This window comes from Tenrec ecaudatus, chromosome 2, assembly GCF_050624435.1.
Source record: "Tenrec ecaudatus isolate mTenEca1 chromosome 2, mTenEca1.hap1, whole genome shotgun sequence".
NCBI classification, from domain to species: domain Eukaryota; kingdom Metazoa; phylum Chordata; class Mammalia; order Afrosoricida; family Tenrecidae; genus Tenrec; species Tenrec ecaudatus.
The window spans coordinates 149,553,109-149,559,750 of record NC_134531.1 but is presented as its reverse complement, the minus strand read 5'-3'; the positions used below and the strand labels follow the sequence as shown (position 1 = coordinate 149,559,750).

The 6,642-nt window shown below is 40.9% G+C and overlaps 1 pseudogene; it reads right to left on the bottom strand.

The window, feature by feature from the left end:
• Positions 1 to 614: 614 nt before the first annotated feature.
• On the bottom strand, positions 615 to 1,577 carry LOC142440146 (large ribosomal subunit protein uL15 pseudogene; annotated as a pseudogene).
• Between the last annotated feature and the right edge of the window lie 5,065 nt (positions 1,578 to 6,642).

Genomic DNA, 6,642 nt, shown 5'->3' with positions numbered 1-6,642 from the left:
TTCTACCTTACAAATCCAACTAGACCAGAGGATGTACACTGGTACAGATGGGAACTGGAAACACAGGGAATCCATGGAAGATGAAACCCTCAAGACCAATGGTGAGAGTGGCGATACCAGGAGGGTGGGAGGGAGGGTGGTGTAGAAAGGGAGAACTGATTACAAGGATCTACATATAACCTCCTACCTGGGGGACAGACAACAGAAGAATGGGTGGTGAGAGATGTTGGACAATGTAAGACATGACAAAATAATAATTTATAAATTATTGGGGGTTCATGAGGGAGGGGTGAGGAGAGAGGGGGGAAATGAGGAGCTAAGACCAAGGGCTCATGTAGAAAGAAAATGTTTTGAGGATGATGAAGTAAAGAAATGGACAAAATGTGCTTGACACAATAGATGTATGTATGGATTGTGATAAGAGTTGTACAAGTGCCAAATAAAATGATTTTTTTTTAAAGAAGCACTGAAACTAGTAAAACCAGATTTCAGAAGAATGTTTAGGTCCCTTCAGGAGATGTGGGGAACACTCATGAGAATTAATGGGAGGAATAGAAAAGCTAAAATATTTAAATCAAAAGTAACCCCAGAAAAAAATTAATGAGATAACAGAATTAAGCAATGTAGTAAAAGACCTGAGGAATAGAATGGAGGAAAAAATAGAGTAGGAGAAAAGGAAAACTGAATCAGTGAGCTTAAAGACAATCACTTTGGATACAATTGGTGAGAGAAAAATCAACATAAAAAGCTAGGGAAACTGAAGAAATCCTGAGAACGATGTGGGACACTATCAAGGGAAATAACCCACTTCTCATTGGTATCAAAGAGAAAGAAAAAACAACATAACTACCGAGAAAATAGTATGAGAAATCACGGGTAAAAATTCCCCAACATCACAAAGAAGGAGAAAATATCTGTTCAACAAGCCAAGCAAACTCCAAATAGGAGGGACCTGGAAAGAAAAACATCCTATTATAGTATAGTCAAACTTCTCAGTTTCAAGAAAAAGAAGAAATTCCTGAGGACAGCTTGAGACTGGACACATCTGTATGTGGCCTACAAGATCCATGTCTTTTTTTTTAACAGCCATTTTTAACTTTTAATTAAACCTCCACATACCTTCCAGCCACCAGGACACAGGCTGCGACCCCCCACCCCAACACCCCTAATCCTTTCCTCAGCTCTTCTGCTGAAGAATGTGGCCTTTACAATAACAGGTTGCTTTGGAAGTTTACCTTTCCCTGAACTTAGCAGTAGCCCGGCCACACCACATTCTTGATGGGAGCAGCTCCAGTCTTATTTTTGGCAGCGTTGACCCTGGTCTGCTCACTGACCAAGGTCCATAATTTATCAAGATTCACAGTTGGACAGAAGTTCTGGTTCCTCTTCAAGTGATAGTGACACATACCGACTTTCCCAAAGTAACCTGGATGGTATTTGTCGAAGTTGATCCTGTGATGATGCAAGCCACCAGCATTACCCCGGCCTCCTGGGTGCTTCCAGTGCTTCCCCATGCGGCCGTGGTCGTGGCTGACATGGCCCCTAAGTTTCTGGGTCTTCCTCAGTCTGGAGGGCATGTCGGTGGCCAAGACGAAAGAGCCAAGATATATATCTTAAACTTGAAAGACAAAACTAGACTAAAAATCAAAGGATGACCAAAAAAAATCTACAAACCAATGACAACCATAAAGACAGGAGTTAAACTAGGAGGCAAAGGGCATTTATAGAGATCTACATGCAGGCACATATATATGTAAATATATTTATGTAGGAAGAGGAGGAAATAGATCTATGTACATATATTTATAGGTTTACTATTAAGGAAGGAGATGGACATTGGACCCCTACTCAAGTATTCCCTCAACACGAGAACACTTTGTTTTAATAATCTGGCACTCTGAGATGCTCACCTTTCTGACACGATTGCTAAAGACAAAGCAGGTACATAAACAAATGTGGTGAAGAAAGCTGATGGTGCCCCGGCTATCAAAAGATATAGAGTCTGGGTTCTTATAGCCTTAAAGGTCAATAAGCAGCCATCTAGCTAAGAAACAACAAAGCCAAAATGGAAGAAGTACACCAGCCTGTGTGATCACGAGGTGTCGAAGGATCAGCAATCAGGCAGGCATCAAAGAACAAAAATCATATCATTGTGAATGAAGGGGAGTGCAGAGTGGGGACCCAAAGCCCATCTGTAGGTAAGTGGACATCCCTTACAGAAGGGTCATGGGGAGGAGATGAGCCAGTCAGGATGCAGTGTAGCAATGATGAAACATACAACTTTCCTCTTAAATGCTTCCTCCCCCATCTATCATGATCCCAATTATACCATACAAATACCGCTAGACCAGAGAATGTGTACTGGTAAAGATAGAAACACAGGGAATCCAGGACAGATGATCCCTTCAGGACCAGTAGTGAGAGTGGCGATACCAGGAGGGTGTAGGGAAGATGGGGTAGGAAGGGGGAACCGATACAAGGGTCTACATATAACCTCCTCCCTGAGGGATGGAGAACAGAAAAGTGGGTGAAGGGAGACGTCGGACAGTGTAAAATATGACAATAATAATTTATAAATTACCAAGGGTTCATGAGTGAGGCGGGAGCGGGGAAGGAGGGGAAAAAATGAGAAGCTGACACCAAGGGCTCATGTAGAAAGCAAATATTTTGAGGATGATGAGGGAAACAAATGTACAAATGTGCTTGACACAATGGATGTATGTGCGAATTGTGATAAGACTTATATGAGTCCAAAATAAAATAATGAAAAAAAAGACAGGAGTTATAAAATTATATTAATCTTTGATAAAATAGATTCCAAGGTAAATAACACAATAAGAGACAAGAATTGGTGCTACATAATGATTAATGGAACAATATACTAGGGATATATAACCTTAATGAACATATACACACCCCATGAAACACCATCAAATTCTTACAGAGTTGAAAACAGAAATAAACAGTTTGACAATCATAGAAGGACACATAAACACAACACTCTCAAGGAAAAACAAATCATTAAAAAAGAAAGTTAATTTAAAAAAAAACAGAAAAGCTCAACAACATCGCAACCTCTTAGACATGGACAAAGTATTCCAACCAATAACAAAGGACAGCTTCTTCTCCAGTACGCATGGTACATAGTCCGGAACAGATCACATTAGGCCACAAGGCAAAGCTCAACAAGTTAAAAGACACTGAGATCCTACAGTCCATTTGTTCAGGTCACAAGGCTATAAAGCTGGAAATCCACAATAGAAAAAACAGGAACATAAAGGCAATCACCCCCTCTTCCACCACTCTGATTCAAGCCACCATCATCATTTGCCTCAATGATGGCAGCACTCTCCTAACTGCTGTCCTGGCTTCTGCCCTGGGCAAATGACTGACCAGCCCACCTTCTAGCAGCCAAAGTGACTCTATCAGAATATAAATTATGTCATGTTACCCTCTGACCCAAATCTTCCAATGCTTTGCCACCTTGCTAGAATAAAGCCAAAGTCTTTTTCAGGTCTAAAGTCCTGTATGATCCCACCTGGACACTTCCTCTTACCTCACTCCCCAACTTTCTCCCCAACTCACTCTGCCCTGGCCACAGTGGCTTTCTTGATATTTTCTAATCAACATACAGCTGATCTAAACCATCAAGATCTTTGCATTTGTTGTTTCTTTTTTTTCTCTCAACCATTTTATTAGGGTCTCATACAACTCTTATCACAATCCATACATACATCAAATGTGTAAAGCGCATTTGTATATTCATTGCACTCATCATTCTCAAAACATCTGCCCTCCACCCAAGCCGCTGGCATCAGCTCCTCATTTTTCCCCTCCCTCCCTGCTCCCCCCTCCCTCATGAACCCTTGATAATTTACAAATTATTATTTTGTCATGTCTTGCACTCTCCGACATCTCCCTTCACCCACTTTTCTGTTGTCTGTCCCCTAGGGAAGAGGTTATATGTAAATCCTTGTAATTGATTCCCCCTTTCCAACCCACCCTCCCTCCACCCTCCCAGTATCACCACTCACACCACTGGTCCTGAAGGGATCATCCGCCCTGGATTCCCTGTGTTTCCAGTTCCTATCTGTACCAGTGTGCATCCTCTGGTCTAGCCAGATTTGTAAGGTAGAATTTGGATCATGATAGTGGTGGGGGAGGAAGCATTTGGGAACTAGAGGAAAGTTGTATGTTTCATAGTTGCTACATCGCACCCTGACTGGCTCATCTCCTCCCTGAGACCCTTCTGTAAAGGGATGTCCTGTGGCCTACAAATGGGCTTTGGGTCTCCACTCCACACACCCCCCCTCATTCACTACGATATGATTTTTTGTTCTGATAATGCCTGATACCAGATCCCTTTGACACCTCGTGATCGCACAGGCTGGAGTGCTTCCTCCATGTGAGCTTTGTTGCTTCTGAGCTAGATGGCAACTTGTTTACCTTCATGCCTTTAAGACCCCAGACACTATATCTTTTGATAGTTGGGCACTATCACTTTTCTTCGCCACATTTGCTTATGCACCCATTTGTCTTCTGTGACTGTTAGGAAGGTGTTTCTTATACTTCTAATTTCTTTCCCATATATATAGACCCAACTTATTCCATTCCTTCCTTCAAGTCTCTCTTCAAATATATCTTTACTGAGTGGCTTTCCTTGCCTTCACTATCCAAAATTTCCCTTCCCTCACTCTGCTTTACTTTCCTACACAGCCATTTTTGGTGATACATTTGTGATGCTTTTGTCTGATTTATTTTCTTCACAGTAGATGCAAGCACACTGCGAGCAGGATAAGTGGCTGGGGTCATGTGCTCTTTTAGGCAAGGAAGTGTATTTTGTTCACTGTTATACCCCTTAGAATAATGAACAACATATTTTCACAATTGTACAAAAGGTATAAGTTGAATGAATTAATCATCTTGTCTTAGTAAAATTTTCTGCATTATCTCATTGGGAAAAAATAAGGTGAGTAACTGTTTTCTGAGTCCCTTCTACAAAGCTAGAACTGTGGCAATTTAATTCTCAGAAAATACATCCCAAAGACTATTGGACAATCCCTATGGATTTCAAAGTAGCCTAAAAAGTGACTATTATTTTGAAATCTTTGGATAAGTCTTAGAAAGACCTGAGAGTAAGAAAATAAACTGCTTTTTAATTAATCATTCTTCTGATCCATGGTATCAGCCAACTGTGTATTTCAGGGCCTTTAGTATTTGACTTCTAAAATATCTCAGGACTTAATCCATCGGACTACACTATGAAAATTGGACTACCTCCAAATTTCAGCTAATAGGCCTCCGTCTCATATTCCCAAGCTCAGGTAAAAACAGAAAGATGATATCATTTTTGAGGTATCTTGAACTTGAAATGCTAAGATATGAGCATTCAGTCATTCAAGAACTACAAGGGGCTTTAAAAAGTTCATGGAAAATGGAGTGAAAAGATAATGGAGATTTTCCACAAATGATTTGAGCCCCCTCGCTTTAAGGAAGCACCTACCTTAAGAGTTTACAAGTATGAATTTGAAGGAAGAGGTCTCGACTTGAGAGTTGGCCATCATGAAAACACAGAGAGCCACATTAAACCAAGAAGGTGTTTGGTCTGACACAAAGGAGGCTCTCAGTGGGTACCTATCAAAATGAGAGAAGAGTTAAAAGCCAAGGATAGGAACCTGGAAATGGAACCCCGAAACTCATCTCAAAAGGGTGAGTCAAAGAGAGAGAGAAAAAATGGTTTGAAAGATGGAGGCCTAGGAGTCCACATGTGTCAGTGGTAAGTGGCAGGCCTCAATCCCTGGCTTTCCCTGCCGACCCTTCCCATGCACACAACATCTCCAGTCATGAACCAGCTTGCCACCTCATAATTTGGATTCACAGCAAACCTGTCCCCACTTGCAAAGCCCACTGCAATGAAAACCTTAACAAAATCAATATGCCCCTGGGTGATATTATCGAACTGAATTGAAAGGAAGGGAAGAAGCAGAATTTTCCAAGACTGAACAGAAGACTTCGGCAAAGTGGTGCCTTGCAACTTAGGATGACTGTATAATAGGGAATTCAACAGAATTCTGCTTTTGGTAAATATATTCTGAGGCATAGAGGAAGAGTAATTCCCGGAAAGAGACATCCTTATGGGGTTATTACTGGCCTAGCAGCTAGAAACACAATGGGGATTGGAAAAGGAATTGGTCCTTTAAGTGATAAAGAATATAGAACAATCTTTTTCAGTGTTGAAAGATGGAGGGCTGGAATGTGATGGAGGTTGTGATGTCGTGGGGAAAAATTGAGATAGGTATAGGGTCATGGTGTATCTCATATTGTTGAGAATTATTAAAAATAAAAATTACAAAGAAAACTATTGCCATTTAGTCAATACTGGCTCATGGAGACCCATGTCTTACAGAATAGAAGGGCTCTATAGGGTTTTGTTTACTGTAATCTTTAAGTAACCGCATGCCAGGCCTTTATTCTAGGGTGCTTCTGGGTAGGCTAGCAGCTGATTGCAAATTGGTTTGTTATTCTGAGTCTTCCCCCATGCTAAAATAGCTTCACAAGTGATTTCTAAATAGAAAAAAAATTATGTAGAAAGTTGTCATAAAATGGGGCTTTCTAGAACTTTGTCACATTGCAATAAAAGGA